We start from the raw sequence: 19,174 nt of genomic DNA on the forward strand, positions 1-19,174 counted from the left end.
CCAAATTCCTTCTGGTTTGAGAGATATCAGTGTTTTCCCCTTTTCAGCTATTTTGGACGAGGTTTTAGCAGTCTTGTTCTGAACCTCTTTGATAGGGATTAAAGACAATTTTTATTACCTACAGTGAGGAATTAGTGAGTTTTGGGCTAAGGAAAGGGTGATGAAACCCCTCACCTTATCTTGATTAGGGGGTTTTGCCCTTAAGAATATTTTCAAGTGTGTGCCAAACCAAGATGCCCAAATCACTTTGGTGAATTCCTACTAACTATGTAAAATGCAACCCTAGGAATTAAAAGCAACTAAAAAGGATGGTAAAAATAAAAATTTTTTTAATTAGGGTTAACAATCAAACAAATAAGAAGGGGGAATTTGTTTGAATTTATTATCTTGTTAGTAAATGTCAAGGTGGAGGGTAAATTTTATTATGGTCACGAAAATAAAATCTTTTTTTAAAGACCCTAATTGTCACTAATTGTGAGAAACTAACTAAAGGTGTGGAATTAAAAATATTAGGAAGAAGACTTACCACAAGTGAATCTCTAATTCCTCAATCTCCCATTCTTGATCTTTAATCTCCAAGTAGTTCTTTCATAAGAAACACACAAGTTAAAGAACCAAAATAATAAAAAATCCTACTTAAGCACCTTCCCCGGCAACGGCGCCAAAAACTTGATACGGCATAAACAAATACCAAAAATATTGTAAGTGCACAACCGTGTCAAGTTATAGTATAAAAAGTTATCGATTCCACGAGGAATGTGTTTTGTAAGAGAAAATATAAATCGGTTCTTATGTTGTGTGCATGACAAATAGGAGTGATGAGTGAATGTGATTGTGGAGAGATAGTAAAGGTGATAGTGTGTAAACATGCACACAATATAAATGAGAATGGGTATGACAAAGTATGAATGATTTTCACAAGGAGAGGAAGAAAGATGAATAAAATCAAGAAACAAATATAAATCAAGAATAAAAAGAAAATTCAAGAAAATAAAGATGGAAGATTCAATTAAAGATATAAGTAATCTAAAATTAAACCAACTTCTTAGAAAAGGGTGATTCCCTAGAGGGTTCTAGCCTAAAGGTGAATCAAAGAAAATAAAAATAAACACTTCTTAGAAAAGGGTGATTCCCTAGAGGGTTCTAGCCTAAAGGTGAATCAAAGAAAATAAAAATAAACAAAAAGAAAAACTAAGAGGGTTCTAGCCTAAAGGTGAATCAAAGAAAATAAAAATAAACAAAAAGAAAAACTAAACCCAAGAGAGTTCTAGCCTTAAGGTGAATAGTACAATAAATTAAAATTTAACTACAAAATAAATTATAAAATCTAAACTATAAAATAAATTATAAGAATTAAATATAAGAAAATAAATCTAACCTATAAGCATGAAATAAATCTAAGGCAAGAGGGTTCTAGCCTCTTGGCTATTTAACAAGAAAATAAAATCTAACTACAAGCATAGAAATAAATCTAAACTAATAAACAATAAAAAGAAAATAAAAAAAGAAAATAAAATCTAACTACAAGCATAGAAATAAATCTAAACTAATAAACAATAAAAAGAAAATAAAAGAGAAAAATAAAAAAAATGCAAAACCTCCAAATAATTTTTCATCTCCATCTTCATCATCTAACAAAGAGAAGAAATATTTAAAATGGTAAAAAATTTATTTTATTAATTATAACAAAAGTTACAAATTTAAAAGGTCTTCTCAATTAAGAGTGGCCCTCCTCTCCAAATGGAGTTATAAAAATTTTCACACCTCTAACCCCTCACTCTCTACCCCTATTTATAGTAAACATCAATGAATGGGAGCCCTTAGATTAAAATCTTATCCAAAAACAATAAATTTTAGCCTTTGGATTATAACTGCCTGACCGATGGTATCGATGCCAGCATCGATAGGCATATCGATGCTGGCATCGATGCCCCCATCGATGCTGGCATCGATGTGAGGTTCTCTCTCGTTGTTGTCTGAAGCTTGGTCTTGTATTTGTTCTTGGGCTTGGGCTTTTGGAAAATTTGATATTTCTTCTTCTTTTTGGCTTTGGCCTTTGGTATTTCTTCTTCTTTTTGGATTTGGCCTTTGGCATTTCTTGGGCTTTTGCTGATATTTTTCATTAATTCGTGGGCTTTATTGAGGAAGAGATATTAGGCTTTTATTCTTCATTAACCTATAACTAAAGATAAAAATAACTATTAGTGGCATATTTATTCATATAAAATAGATAATGAGGGTATAAAATTATAATAAAATATGATTATCATAAAACTATAAAGAAACAAATGTCAACAAGATAAAACACAAGCATACACCAACCGAGAGGATAAAAAAGTTCAAATTTTTATTCATATATAACGGAATTTACATCACTATTTATATTTGTATTTATAAATAAGAAGATATACATTAGATCCTTATGGAGCTTGGCTCAGGTCGGGAGTCGGACTGGGAAGAGTGGTACTCGATTCAGGAGCAAGGGTCGGTTGAACAGCAGCAGTGGCAGTTTAGCCTTGATTCTCCCGACTCATCTCCCTCATTCCCGTCACCCATGTCTAACATTATTCCCCCTCCCCTCATCTCTATATTCTTTAAAATATCAAGGCAATGATCAGGGGCGGGTCGAGACTCAGGAGAGAGCAAAGCCAGAAGATAGTCGAAGCCCGCCTTGTAGGCTAACGACACTTCTACTTTACCCAAGGGTCCAATGCGGTATTTTTCCACAATTTCTTCCCTATAAGTCTCCAACTCCATAAAAAGCAAGGTGAGGTTCTAAGGATTGAATGGTGTCCAGAGATGCCTTATGGGCCAATCGCTCCTCCTCGAGATTGAGCTTCAAATTCTAGGTAGCCAAGCGATCTGAACGAGCACATTCTTGAGCATCTATTCTTGCATGCTTCTCGCCCTCGACCTCTTCAACCAGATATTTAATTTGGCCATCCCGCTTGATGATCTTGTGCTATTAATGACCAATCTCCTCCTTCAGTTTGGCAATGGTGGCTGATTGCTTTGTGCGATGCCCTTGAAGCCATTGGATCATGTTTTCCCTTGTCTCCAACTCTCGACACTATTTGCCTTCACTACTCCAAACCTCCTGCTCAACCTCCAAAACGACAACTTTCCTCTCGGCCACTTCCTTGGCCATTCTCTCATCCTCCAGCACCTTCTCAAAGTTAGCGGTGAGTCTCTGTGCGTAGTTGAGTCAAAAGAACAACTCTTGCTCGATGAGAGCCCCCCAAAGCAAATAGCTCTTAAGGGCTTGGTGGAGGCCAACACTGGGCATCACCCCGAGGATCTCCTCATCCCTAGGAAGGGAGTGTAGGCAATAAAAATTGCCTTTAATCCCTATCGGAGAAGTTTAGAATAAGACTGCTAAAACCTCGTTCGAAATAGCTGAAAAGGGGAAAACGCTGATATCTCTCAAACCGAAAGGAATTTGGCAAAACGAATAGGAGCAAACCGAACCCTATAGGGTCGGTTTGGTTGGCTCCGTCTCGTTGAGATAGTCGATTTTCATATATAATTCGTCAAATTCTGACTTACAGTTTGAAAGTCATGACATGTTCTTCGTGGCATGTTCTGGAGCTCGCCTGCATAAGTCAAGCTCACCTGCACAACCTCGCCTAACAGTTTGAAACTCGCCTGTATGATCTAGGCTCACCTGAAGGCAAGATTGTCTGCACAACCTCACCTGCATGATCCAAGCTCGCCTGAAAAGGGTGAAGTCCGCCTGTAAGGAAGTCCGCCTGCAAGGCTAGAGCTCGCCTGAGCATTGGAGCTCGCCCGAATTAAGCGAAGCTTGCCTGCACAGCTTCACCTACGAGGCTCGCCTGCATAGCCTCGCCTAAAGACCTAGCTCACCTGTATGATCCAGGCTCGCCTGAAGGCCAAGTTCGCCTGTAGCACTAAGGCTCGCCTGCAATGTCAAGCTCGCCTGAACGGCTGGACCAAGTTAGCCACTTGAGCTTAAAACGTGGGAGTGGGTACACCCACTCCCCATGATCTAAGGGATGGAGTATGGTTCTCCTCACCTCTAATGGTCACATCCCAAGATTTAAGGGATGAAGTTATGGTCCCCCTCAACCATAATCCCACAATTTGAGGGAGTGGCCATGCTTCTCCTCCACTATAAATAGCCAATGATGGCTATCAAAAGAGAGGTCTTGAACTCTTGATCAAGACCGAACCTATTTGGCTCCTTGGCAATCAGTTCTCTTAAGCTCTAAGAGAATCAAGCCTGGCTCTTTGCATTGTTCTTGCACTGTAGCATCTTCTTCCAACTTTCAGCCTTGATAGCCATTAAGCTCGGGAACTCAAACTCGATCAACACGAGCTTCTACTGCGTACTGAAGCTCGCCCGCAACTTCGCTCGGATCATCCAAGGAAGCAAACTCGGTGCAAGAACCGAGTGAGGCGTCCTATCACTGCTAAAGTCCCCATGTTAAACAAGGAGGGCATTCCCTCCGTTTCTGTTGTAATTTTAATTCATTAGTTTGTAATAAGCTGTTCTTATCAATACAAACGAAATCCCCATTTCGGGAGATCAAAATTTACACCTACACTCACTACACAACCCAAGCATAATAAAACTCATTAGACGTTGGCCCTAAGGACTCGAACTCAATAAGGAACAAAGAATCCTTAAGTGAACTGGTTTAAGTTTTTTTAGATTAGTTGGTATCTAAGGTAAGGTTTAGGGGTTGTGTAAGCACTCCGTAAGGAACGAGGTACTTAATCGATCTCTGATCAACTTCTGTTCCTATCCTTACATGGCTAACTAACCGAGTAAAACTTTTATCTTTTTACTTAAGGAGTTTTTGCTTAGGAGCTGGTCTAGCTGAGTTAGGCTTAACCCTAGAGTTAGAGTGATTGAAAAGTGATTGATTTTTTTTATTTGTTTTAGTTAGGTTTTTCCTTCTTCCTTTTTCTTCTATAAAAACAAAAAAAAAGACTAATTTTTTCCCCTCTTTATAAAAAAAAGTATAAAAAGAAATTGTGTTAGGTGCATGCAAACGTGGATTAAGGATTATACACATCGACAAATTCATTTTGAACAAATGGCTAATCCACATGTTTTTTAAAAATTTATATTATCCCAATAGGAATGAAATCCCCAATGAAGTTTGGGAGTTTTTAGAGAGCCTATATGAGAGAACCATGCACTGCGATGATAAGGTTAACGATGTATTTCAGTACTCTGTGAATGATCCATTTTTGTCAACCTACAACCCAGGTTGGGAAAATTACCCAAACTTTGCATGAAATCAAAACTATACTCCCTCTTCAACCCAACATTTTCCTAGGGGAAACACGGTTCCTTTTAGTTCTCAACCTAATTTTCAACAACAAAATCTGTCATATCAATCTCTTCATCATCAAGCTATAAATCACACTCCTCTTGATACAGATCATGATGAACGTCTTAATATTTTGGAAAAAAGTTTTGAAATCATAATTAAAGCCTCCACACTAGCCACGGATATGTTAACTCAAACATCCTACACGATGAACTGCTTTATGCAATGAACCGAACTCATACTTAACTCTAACACTCAAGCCATAGCTATATTAGAAACCCACATTGATCAACTAGCCTTAACTCTAACACTCAAGCCATAGCTATATTAGAAACCCACATTGATCAACTAGCTAGTGCCATAAGTAAAGGAGAGGAAGGAGAAATTCTGAGTCAACCCGTGGTCAATCCTAAGGACACTCAAATGAATGCACTACAGTCAGGAAAACAGGTCGATAATCAGGAAAAAAAATACCCTTAAGCCAAATTCTTATTCTAATTCATTCTCCTTCTGATAACTCCATTCAGGAAAGACCAGAGGAAGAAGAAGAATAGTCAGATCCAAGTTTTAAGGAAATTTTCTGTGAGGAGATGAAAATATTAGGGGAAGCAGATCAGGTTTGTCAAAATAAAGAAACGGTATTAAACAATTGCTGCTTTGAACTGAATTTTAAAAAACTCTTTCTTGATGAACTAAGATTTTTGGAAAATAAACAACAATCAAATTTTTACACCTCAGCCCTGAATCTTGGGGTTAAGGAAAGTGTTAAAGAAAAATTGGTTGTTAGAAAACAAACATTCATAAATCAAGAATCTAAGTTCAAAACGCATGACACCAACTATACCTGCCTTCCATTGACACAAGTGTTGATTATTGAACACCCCAATATGCTTGGAATTTCAGCACAGTGTTGATTATATCATTTTGAATTTATTTAAAACCCGGGAAAGAATTTTTAGCAATAAGGTGGGATTCAATGTAGAACACGAGCTCTTCATGTCAAATATTTTATTCTACGTTGTTTATTTTGTTTATTTCAGCATAATAAAATCTTCTCTCGTTTTAGAGTTTCTTGTTCAATTTTGTATAAAAGAAAGAAAAATCGAAAAAAAGAAAGAAAAAAAATTAAAAAAAAGAAAAAAAAGAAAAAGAATATATATATCTATAATACGTATATATAGGGGTACTATATTACTTAATGGGATCATAATATATCATAGTTATACTATAGTATAATGAGTGTGGAGGGGGTAGTGAGGGGGGGGGGGGTGAGGGGTAGGGTGGTAATATAGGTATATAATATATTACTTTATAGAGGAGCAGAGAGGACGACCGAGGAGAGCAAAAACTTGTGGTCAACTTAAGTGGATAAACAAAAAGTTATCCCACCAAAAACTTTTTAGCCACTAAAATATTGTTCTAGGGATCCTTGCATTGATATAGAAAAAGTATTTTTATTAAATAAATGCAGCCTGGCCTAGGAAGTGTTGGTGGATATCAACTATTTTAATTGACAGGAGTCTCTCGTCTCTCTCTCTCCTCTTCTAAGTAATATATATATACTATATCCAGGGGGGGGGTGAGGTGGTGAGGGTGGGGCGGGTACAGTGGAGTTTTTGGTCCGGTGAGGAGTGTGGTCAGTGGGTTGTCTAAGGCATTTCTACCGAGAAACGTCAGAGGTAAAGTAGGTGATTGAGAGCCGCAAGACGCCGCGCGCCCATGTAGCGAGTGTTCTGTACCGAGAGGTGTGTGTTCGAGGCGTACAGTCGGGTGCTCTCAGAGTGAGAATGACGCAGTTGCTTTCCAGGTGGTATGGTACCTGGCTCTATCGGATCTCAAGTTGATTATAGGATGGGTGCACGGTAGGGTAGTGGACGGTTGTTGAAGCGTTACGTAGGCGCTGATTGTTTGGGTGGGGGTGTTATTATCAGTGCTTTTTCTAGTTTATATACATTTCTCGCAATAACATTGCGATATCTTTATTGGATAATTGACTTATTAAATTAAGTCCATTTTTCTTTGGCGCATATCGAATATAACGTTGAACGTGAAAATAAAAAAATGCTTTTATAAAACACATCTTCCTTTTAGTTTTCTCAATTCAAAATTAAGTGATGTGCCAGAATATCAATTAGACTACTCAGCGTATGGGATTATGGAGGTTATCGGTGTCATTAGTTTCCTTAGGGTTTACCTTTCTAACAATATGTCAATTCTTTCTTGTGAAGCAGTATGGGCTAATGTGAGGCAGATGATTATGGGGCGGATCCTTATTGGAATTGGGACCCCTAAAGCAAACTTGGCCTTTCATTACTTGACTATATTCGCGTATTTATTCACATTATAGAACAAATCAAACTTTGACAATGTACGAAATTCGGCACTTGTAGCTTCTATAAGGATTCTATTAATTTGGATTGCAACATTAGGGACTCAATCCTATATAATGGAATAGGTCTACATAGTTTAATGTTCATTCCACATTAATACATCTATAATTGATAAATTCCATGAAGGAAGTAATACAAAGACCATCGTCCCTAATCATATAACGGAAAGGTTTGTGCGGAGGTTTTTTTGAGAACCATTTTACATATTAATTTCACCAGGAATTCATATCATAAATATTCCTTCAAACTTAAAACCTCGGCAATATATTCCATAAGATTGGCAATTGAGTTACTACGAAGTGTGTGCCAGCAAGATTTCTATGTGTGGTTGTTATGTTGGTAGCTTGTGATGTGCGGTCAGGGGGTGCGCGGACCGTAGGTATTTATATGAAAGCTAACTTTATTTACATAATGCATCTTATCTTTAATATCGATTACTTTGCTAGACCTTTGATTTTTCTGCTCTGCAAGTTAGAAGTATTAGCATCTTAGTAGTACAATAACAAAAATTTAGGGATAGGATACACTGTGTACCTATGGTCCCATTACTGATTTAAGCGCAGAGAACGAAACCACATAAAATTCGTTATATACCTTATTCTCCATAGAATGTGTGTGTGTGAGATGCCGTGCCGTGGATTGTTCCGTGTATATCCTCTTCACTAATACTAACCCTCCTCTCTATGTCCCTCCGACTCGACTTACTTTGTATGATAACTCTACAACATTTGTATTTCATGTTCTTTTATCTTTGTTTAAAAAATCATATATAGATATGACTAATCATCATATGACATTGAGTAATAATACACAAATCTGTCTGAACTTTCTCTCCCTTGTTGACTTCAGTAGCAACTCTTATATATATATATATATATATATATATATATATAAATTGATGATTTCATCCTCCACAAGACCAAAGGTAATTGTAGATTTTCATCAGCCGACCAAATGTAAGTACTTCACTTCTTATCTGCTTTACTTTGTACATCATAGAGATTATATTGAGGACAATGCAAAATTTAGGTGTGGGGGTGGGAATTAGTTATTTTTTCCTCTTTATTTTACCTTTTTAGTTGCATTTTTTATTTCTTTTTCTTTCTTAAAAAAATTATAAAAATATTGTCACTTGCCAAATTGATAGAGTTAAGTAATAATTGATTTATTTGATAAATTTAAAATTTTCTAATCCCTAGTTGGTTATTTACTTAAGTTCACCTTTTATGATAACTCAAAATAAATTTCTTAAAAAATGATTTTCAAAGTAGTATACTTTACTTAAACCTTAACTTGGACTTTTATTTAAAATAATATATTTTTGCATGCTTAGCTTAGAGTTGAAAATAATTTTTCAAAGTGTCTTGATTTACATATTTTTCAGAATATATATACATATATAATAATAATAATAATAATAATAATAATAATAGCATTACAAAAGAAGAATGCGGAAAATGGACACAAAAAAAACTCTTGAATTTAAGGTGATTCTATCTTATAAAGCCTAAGCTAACCGAGTAATTAAGCTCAATGAGTATTTTCATACTTAATGACCTAAGCCCAATTGGGTTGGGCTCCATTGGCCCAAAACTCGTTAAATAGTCACTTAGAAAGCCCGTTAAAGTAGAAAAAAAAATCACCAAGGAAGAAAAAGTTTAAAAAAATTAATAATAATAATAATAAAATACTAACAAATGTTATATATATATAGTATATATGGCCTTGAAAAATATTTCTAATCAAGCAACTTGAATATTATTTTAAACAAAGAGTTAGCATGTTCTTTTCAAAACTTTTAAATTAAATTTCTAAGTTTGGCTTGGTTTTGTATTGCAATAATGAGAAGATTTTGTAGGAAATTCACTTTGGAGTGATATATAAAAACGTTTTCTTGAGTAATAACTAGCTTCAATTAGATTGTCTAATTTTATTAAGTAATTTTAGTTATTTACTGACCTCTTTAAATTAGAAAATTGACTGAATTTTATGGGTATATTTACTGTAAATCCTTACGAGACTACAACTCATTCATTAGGGTAACCTAGGCATTTCAAGGCTTGTTGTATGCGCTAAATACAACCGCGATTCTTGCAAAAATGAGTTAGGATTTTCTTTTTATTTCTTTGCTAGAGGACTAGTAAAAGTTTAAGTGTGGGGGTATTTGATAATCATATTTTATTACAATTTTATACCCTTATTTTCTATTTTATATGAATAAATATGCCACTAATAATTATTTTTATATTTAATTATAGGTTAATGAAGAATAAAAGCTCAATATCTCTTCTCTCAATAAAGCCCACGAATTAATGAAAAATATCAGCAAAAGCTCAAGAAATGCCAAAGGCCAAAGCCAAAAAGAAGAAGAAATGCCAAAGGCCAAAACAAAAAAGAAGAAGAAATATCAAATTGTCCAAAAGCCCAAGCGCAAGAACAAATACAAGACCAAGCTTCAGACAGCAACCAGAGAGAATATTACATCGATGCCAGCATCGATGCCAGCATTGATACGCCTATCGATGTTGGCATCAATACCATCAGTCAGACAGTTACAATCTAAAGGCTAAAAATTATTGTTTTTGGATAAGATTTCAATCCAATGGCTCTCATTCACTGATATTTACTATAAATAGGGGTAGAGAGTGAAGGATTAGCGGTGTGAAAATTTTTGTTACTCCATTTGGAGAGGAGGGCCACTCTTAATTGAGAAGGCCTTTCAAATTTATAACTTTTGTTACAATTAATAAAATAATTTTTTTTACCACTTTAAACATTTCTTCTCTTTGTTGGATGATGAAGATGGCGATAAAGAATTATTTGGAGGTTTTGTATTTCTTTTATTTTTCTCTTTTATTTCTTTTTTATTACTTATTAGTTTAGATTTATTTCTATGCTTGTAGTTAGATTTTATTTTCTTGTTAAATAGCCAAGAGGCTAGAACCCTTTTGCCTTAGACTTATTTCATACTTATAGGTTATATTTATTTTCTTGTATTTAATTCTTACAATTTATTTTGTAGTTTAGATTTTGTAATTTATTTTATAGTTAGATTTTAATTTCTTGTACTATTCACCTTGAGGCTAGAACCCTCTTGGGTTTAGTTTTTTTTTCTTTGATTCGCCTTTAGGCTAGAACCTTCCAGGGAATCACCATTTTCTAAGAAGTGGGTTCAATTTTAGATTACCCATATCTTTAATTGAATCCTCCATCTTTATTTTCTTGATTTTTATTTGCTTCTTGATTTTATTCATCTTTCTTTCTCTCCTTGTGAAAATCATTCATACTTTGTCACACCCACTCTCACTTACATTTTGTGCCTATTTACACACTATCACCTTCACTATCTCCCCACAATCACATTCACTCATCACTCCTATTTGTCATGCACACAACATAAGAACCGATATATATTTTCTCTTACAAAACACCTTCCTCATGGGATCGATAACTTTTTATACTATAACTTGACACGGTTGTGCACTTGCAACATTTTTGGTACATGTTTATGCCACATTATTTTGCCTTATTGATGAGATTGGTTGCTTGAAATGAGTCGGCTCTTTGAGTTGAGGTGACTCTGGTACGAGTAGGGCGAGTGTTTCACTTGTTGGTGATGGAGAGCCATGTGTTATAAATGATACTAAGGTCTTTTGTAGATGAACTGCCTTGATTTTACTTAAGTAATTGATACCAAGGTTTTTTGGAGTTGAAGTCGATCGAGAGGTTGGCGTGCCTTGGTTTTATCATGATAGGGCACCAAGGTCTTTTGTCGATGGCGTGTTTTGGTTTTACTCGTGTGATACCAAGGTCTTTTTGAGTTGACTAAGTGAAACATGCCTTGGTTTTATCCCGAGAGGGTACCAAGTTCTTTTGTTGATGGCATGCATTGGTTCTACTTGTGTGATATCAAGTTCTTTATGTCAGAGTTGACCGAGTTGATGATGCGCCTTGGTTTTACCCCAAAAAAGTACCAAGACATTTTGTCAAAGGCGTGCTTTGGTTTTACTCGTGCGATACCAAGGTCCTTTCGTATGTGCCTTGGAATTAGGAGGATGCCAAGGTCTCTATGTCAGAGTCAACCAAGTTGATGATGTGCATTGGTTTTACTCGTGCAATACCAAGGTCTTTTCATCTGTGCCTTAGGCTCACAAGGATGCCAAAGTCTTTATGTTAGAGTCGACCAAGTTGATGATGTGCCTTAGTTTTACCCTAAAAAGGTACTAAGGTCTTTTGTTGTGAGTTGACTCGACTCGGCCTCACGTCTTGGGTTTATTTGTAATGACACCAATGTCTTAGGATATGTGCCTTGGACTTTAGTTAATACCAAGGTCTTAAGATGAGTCGACTATGTTGTCGTAACTCGGCCTTGTATTCCTGTGAAAAGTTATGGTGCTGCTAGAGTACAACAAAAAAGCTAAAATCCAAAAAGATTTTACATCCCAGGTAACATATGTAAACAAGATTATTGAAAATATTTTTTGAGATGCTCGATGTTCTAAGGGTGTTGCAAGGTCCTTCTATCTGAGAGAACCAATGAATGGATTCCTCCAGCTGGGCTTGAGTGACGTAGCTCTCATGTGGTTCTTCAAGGATTGGATGGACAGGCCTATGCTCAGAACCAGACATCATGATCGAAGAAGAAAGAAGGTCCCACGGTGGGTGCCAACCTATTAATGTCAGTTATCAAACATAGGGTTTTCTGAGAGTTTGTGGAGTGATTGGGGTGCTCTAACTCCTCCTGATGAGTGGTTCTGGGACTGGATGTTCTTCCTTGTACATGAAGAAACTCGTAAGAGGGTGTAGTTGGGTTCTCCGATTGTTCCTCTGACGATCAAGTCGGTAGGTGATCTTGAGTGGGGAAGTATAGAGTTAGCTCTTAGTTTATAAAAAGATCAGAAAGAGTTACCTCATACAATGTTGCTCCTTTCATAGTGGATTTGAGGGGCAAGAAGGTAACTTGGGCCAAGTCTAGTGTAATGATCATAAATTTTTCGATATTGATTTGAATAATTTTTCTGGTATTTTAAATATTAAATTATTATTTTTGAAAAGAGTACTTTTCCTGTGTTTTCCTCTCTCACCTGTAACCACTCTGCCTCTCTCTCTCTCTAATCTCTCATCTCTCCTCCCTACCCACTTTCTTATTTTCCTCCTCATTTTCCGCACACCCCCTCCATCGTGTTTCACCTGCTACATCTCTCTCCTCCTCAAAAGAAACCCCTCTCTCTCCCCTCTTCATCTCTCTCTCTCTCCCTCTCCCTCTCCCTTCGTTCTTCCCCAGCACCACCACCAACCCACCGCTCCCCTCGACAACCTCCTCCCACCTACGACAAGTCCGGACAGTGGGTAAAGGCTCCGAACAGCGAGGAACAAGCCCGAATAACGACCGAACAGCGAGCAGATTTTGGCAGCCTTGTGCCGACTTCGCATGCACTTTTCGGCCACCTCTGGTCTCCGTTTCCGCCATCGTCTTCTTCGATAAGTAGTCATATATATTGTTTATTACCTATAATTTGTATCACGCTCTAACTCACTCTCTATCTCTCTCGGTATCATCCTAAACATCGCTGGACAGCAAGCAGTTCGTAGAAAACTGCAGCTTTGTGCCAACTTCGCACGCGCTTTTCGATCACCTCCGACCTTCGTTTCTGCCACCATCTTCTCTGGTGAGTATCCCTATATGTTTCTTATCACCTCCAATCTGTATCATGCTTTAAATCACTCTCTATCTCTCTCGGTATCGTCCAAAATATCGCTCGACGGTAAGCAGTTCGCAGAAAACTGCAGTTTTGTGCCGACTTCGCACGCGCTTCTAGATCACCTCCGATCTCTGTTTTCATCGATTCCTTCGCCGATGTGTAGCCCTTTATATTTTCTATGACACGGTATCTCCCTCTTGCTTGGGCCTATTGTCTACCCCTCGTTATATCGCTTCGAACATTGCTCATCGTTACTAACACCCCTCTTTTGTACTCTAACCGATTGATTTTCCGGTGAGCCCGTGGAACCCGTTGTAACCCGTGCAGCCATCCCGATGATCCGTGCTGCTCCTCTACGATGCCCTTGACATCCCTAAGGCAAGATCTCACTTTTTAAAATTATCTATAGTTTATCTTTCTTGAAAATAGGTATGGTTCAAGGGAGATAAAAAATAAAAAAAGAAAAAGTCGCTGTTTGCGCAGAAAAAAATAATAATACAAAAAAAAAGAATATTTTAAAAATTAATTAGAATAATTAAAATGAGAATTTATTTTGGAAAAGTATTATTTGAATTAATAAATTTATGATCGTGTAATTGATGATTGTGGAATGCGACATTTCATATGTAAAACATCTGCCGATTTAAGATTCTTCTTGCACTGTTGTTATACTAGATGTTACCTAGATTAATTTCTATAAGAAGTTTAGAGATCCGAATAGTAAAATGTTGATGAAATCGGTTTTGCATGCAAAAATATATTAAAGTTACTGTTCATGATTTACGATTCTTAATTTTAATTATGTATTACTGCATAGAATTAGTTGTATTTATTTATTATTTTTTGTTGTGATTGAGAACTAATAGGAGTTCATGACTTAGTGACCCTTGCGCATCATGAACAAGACCTAGAGACATGTGTGTGTTGACTTAGAAACACAAGAAATGTTAGGATGGGAAAATCTTGACTCATGTGATCAGATGTGGTTATTTATGTATCTTTCAGACTCGCACCGGTGAACCGTTTCGCACTGGGGTTGGTCTGTTGGGCCAGTGACCTATTTCGTCACTTTGGTCAGTGACATGTTTCATCACCCGAGTTTTGCTTGAGTTCGGACAGGCCAAAACCGGATTGCGTGTACTCCTCTCACCGATTGTTTCCTGATGTTGGATGCACGTAGAGGATTTGTGAACAATCAGTTATCCGACAATGTGGACGTTGACTTTATTTGAGATATGGAGCAATGACCTATTATAAGATAGCTAGTTGCATGACCTTGTTACTTGGATGATTACTGATTCTTCTGATTATTATACTCTAGTGGTGGATTGCATATAGATTGTTCGAATTCCAGTTGTATGCTTCTATTGTTATTACTATTATTGCATTGGTCGTTCGACCGTTTCTATTCTTCCTTGTGGGATCTTGTCGTGTGTCATGCACACTGATGTACTCCTGTTCTCTCGGGTTGTACGTCAGATTTAGAGGACGGACAGGTTCAGCTTGGAGACGTGCAAGTGCCAGAATATTCTTAGCAGGAGTGCCTTGCAGACATAGTAGAATCCGAAGCTTAGTTATTTCTTTAATTAGTTGCTGGTCTTTGGTTTACTTTATAGCACTTTTCATTTCCGTTGGATCGATGTATTTTTATATTTTCTCCAGTATTTAGTTGGATAGTTTTGTATTATGACATGTATTACCCGAGTATTATGTCTTAGATGATATTTCTTTTATGATATATATTCTTGTTAAATGTGATCGGGAACTTGTTGTTAGACCCTAGAGGGGGGTGATTAGGGTCCTATGCTAATCGAATCTGATTTTATGCCAATTAAAATTAATAACAAATTATTCTTGTAAGAGAGATATACAATATGTTATAAGCAAGAATAATCAATATGAACAAAGAGCAATATCCTAGCAATGATATATACTATGAGATATATGCAAGGATATATAATTAACACAAGGGTAAACAATCTAAACTAGATAGTGGGTAATATAATTAACAAGCAATATATAAAGGCGATATAAGATATGAACATAAGAATAAGTGCGCCAATGCAATCACAAACAAACGATATGATTACGGAGTTCGGTCCCACGATCTACGTCTCCGCTCCTCACCTCGAGGAGATCTCCACTATCACAACCGGGTTTTCTACCTTTACCCGAACAACGTTTACACCACACAATACGGTTTTCTAGCTTACCGGAAACTCTACAACTAACACACTCTTGTAATCCCACTCTACACCCTCTCGAGTGTTGAACTAGACGTGTCTCCCTCAAGTGCTCGGATATAACCTCTCCCTAGGTTCATCAACCGACACCACTCCTCTTGGGACGATCCCCGACTCTCGCCACACACTTCTCTCGGTGTACAAGTGTATTACAAAGTGAATCTCATAATAAGCACAATACAAAGTGTTTGTTCTCTACAATGGATGAGAACGAATTATAAGCTCACTCTCTAAGTTACACAATCCCACAACCCAATTATACTATGAATGTAAATACAATAAGCTCAATGGTTGTGTGTGTGTAAAGAAAGAGAAAATAAAATCAACTAAACTCAATATGAACACTAGCTTAATAAAATGGTAATCAAACAATATAAAATATAAAGCTAGATTGAGTTTAGAAAACTTCTCAATAGATTAAGAGTGGAAGGAGAAGAGTTGGATGCTCAAACACCAATAGATGATCTCCTCAAGCTCTTGTGGAATTGATTCACAAAACCGAAACACTCAAATGCTTAAAAGCTTATAAACACACTTTAAACAAACTTAAACCCTTGATTAAAACTTTGTTAAACCTCTTGGATTCTTGTGAAAACTGAGGTATAATAGGGTATTTATATGAAACCCTAAAGCCAAGAGAAAGCCAAGAAAAGACCAAAAAACCAGCTCAACAACGGCTCTGGAAACTAGCCGTTGGAGCAGATTTGACAGTGCGGCGGTCGACTGCGACGGTCGACCGTGAAGGTCATCAAAGCAGAGAAAACTTTCAGAGAGTTTGACGGTCGACCGTGACAGTCGACCGTGGGAATTTTTAGCTTGACAGTCGACCATAGCGGTCGACCGCGAAAGTTTCTGCTGCATCCTGAGGAAAAAACAAAGGCGCGGTCGACCGTGACGGTCGACCGTAAATTGATATATGAAATTTTCAGGTTTAAAAATAGTTAGCTAATTTTAAAATACTTTTTAAAAATATCAAATAAATTCCAAAAATTATGAAACTTTGGAAAATGATTGTAGACATGATAATACGCATGCTACAAAAACTGGTTTTCTAAAAGGACTTCCCAAATGAGAAATATCATCATTTTGTAAAATAGTCCAAAACATAAAAATGTAAACATATGAATTTTGATATTTTGGCTAAACCATGTTTTGAAACTGTACAAAATGATTTTATAGACTTGAAGAAAGATGTAAACTATTGTTATGAAGTCTATAAACAATGAATGTAGTATTTTATAAAAAAACACATATAATGCACTAAAACATGATTTCATTGAACTAAATTAAATTGATATTGATGAAATCATATATATGCATATAAGTATGAAATAAAAATATGTTTTCTAATTATATTAAATTGTTTCATATTAAAACTTGAAAACTATCAAACCAAAACATATATGTATATATAACTATATATATACAAAACCAAAACGTGTATGTGTGTATATGATTGAGCTTAAAGTACTAACACACATAATATAAACTCCTAAACTAAATGTTACCCAAGCTTGATCGTGATCTTCATTGTAGCTTAACTTGGTAAACTAGGATGAAGCTTGTAATTGGATCTTTAACTTGATAGCAAGACTTCACTCCACTATTCCGCCAACCTCCATTGGATATGATCATGAAAGCTTGATTCCATCCATCCTCCAACTCGTTGTTTGCCTAGAATAAATACGAAAATATAAATACTAGACAAACAACATTAGAAGTAAATTGTTTGTTAAACATCATCAAAATAAGAAGGCCAACACTTGTGACTTTGCATTATATTGCTTGACGCTTAGCGTATTAGATTGAGGAAAAAGGGTCTAGTATTTATTTTTCCTCAGTCTGATACGTCGCGAGCTTGTTCACATTCTGGTTCCTGATATTTTGGGAAGCGGGACGTGACATCTACCTAGGTAGTTGAGTCAGCAGACATGTACTATGTGTCGATTGCTGAATAAGGTGAATTACATGGTCATTTATTGTGGGAATGACATCAGGTGCTTGATGCTGACTGGGTCCAATGAGTCATAAAGACTATGGGGGCTAGGGTAATGATGATGTTGTCAAGGCAGTTAATGCGAGAGTAGTCGGCTAGCAAGGTGTTTGAGGTAAATGTCATCTTTCAACTCCTCAGGTCTATGGCCGAGAAATACCGTCTTTTGACTCGGTTACGTGAGATGTCAGTTGAACAGTGGGCCGAGTTAGGTCGCTTGTGGAGTCAATTGAGGGGTTGACTGAGTAGTACCGCCTTTTGACTTGGTTACACGAGATGTCAGCCAATCAAATCTGTTGTGTTGAGGCAAATGTTATCTTGGTCTTGAATTAGTTAGATTAGGTATAGTGTAAGACACGTGTCGATTTCTTTGTGAATGTTACTATTTAGTATTTTTAGGGGGTTACAACACCGAGCATAGAAGAATATGTATTTTGGAAGACACACACCATTACGCTATCTGTAAGAGAGGCTCATGGATTACAAGGATAAGTTTCATAAGCCTCTTTCTGGTGGGGTGGAGAGAGAGAGAATAGGGGTGGGTGATAGAGCGTGGGGACGGGACAGGGAGGTCTCATAAGCCATTATCGCTCTTTGTTACTTCTTGTCACAATGAACCGTGACGCTCTCCAGGCTTCCATAGAACTTAAAATAGTGTTTTGAATATTATAGTGTATCAAACCGTGTGATTTTGAGTGTGTTTGGATTGGAGAAATTGGAGAAATTGGAGTTTCATGTTGTTTCAACTAGATTGAAGTTTCCACGATGTGCTTTGATTGGATGTTGTTGCAATATCCAAAGGTTGTTCTGAAAACAAAATACGTTAAAAACAACACGCTCAATTTGAAGAGTACGGTAACCACAAAAGTTAAAATAACATGATATTATAAAAACATTTGTTGTTCCAAATACTTCTAATCAAACATTGAAATTCCTCTCAAGAGTGGTAAAAAAAACCGAGGTAAGCAAATGACCCTAACAAGAAGACTTGAAGAAATATATTTAGGTGAGATGGGAATTATCGAAACGCTAGAAAAAATATTGTATCATGCTTTTTGTTTTCCTCATTTGCCTGTTCCCACTTCATAATAACACTCTATATATCCATGCTTACTTTATCAACAATGGTTTTGTTTTTCAACACCCTACTTTTTACTTTTTAACACTCCACATCATTTTCTCTCTCTTCCACCTAATAATTCAACACCCACTCAACTTTTACACTCTACAATGGTTTTGTTTAATAAAATTCAACACCCTACCCCACCACTTTTATTTCATATTCTTATTTTCTTTTGTGTTTTTGTTTTTGTGATTACATATTAATAACAATTATCGATTGAAATTAAATTAAAATAATTAAAAGTTAAATAATTTTTTAAATATTTTTTCTTTCTTATTTTATATTCTTAATTAATTTTTTTTCTTGCAAGTATTAAAGAAGAGAAATAGGGATAATTATTATTAAAACAAATAAAGTTACAAAAAACTTAAAATGCAATACAATACACTAATAAGCACACGACACAACTAATAAAACACACAT

This window comes from Asparagus officinalis, chromosome 8 (assembly GCF_001876935.1).
Source record: "Asparagus officinalis chromosome 8, Aspof.V1, whole genome shotgun sequence".
Classification (NCBI taxonomy): domain Eukaryota; kingdom Viridiplantae; phylum Streptophyta; class Magnoliopsida; order Asparagales; family Asparagaceae; genus Asparagus; species Asparagus officinalis.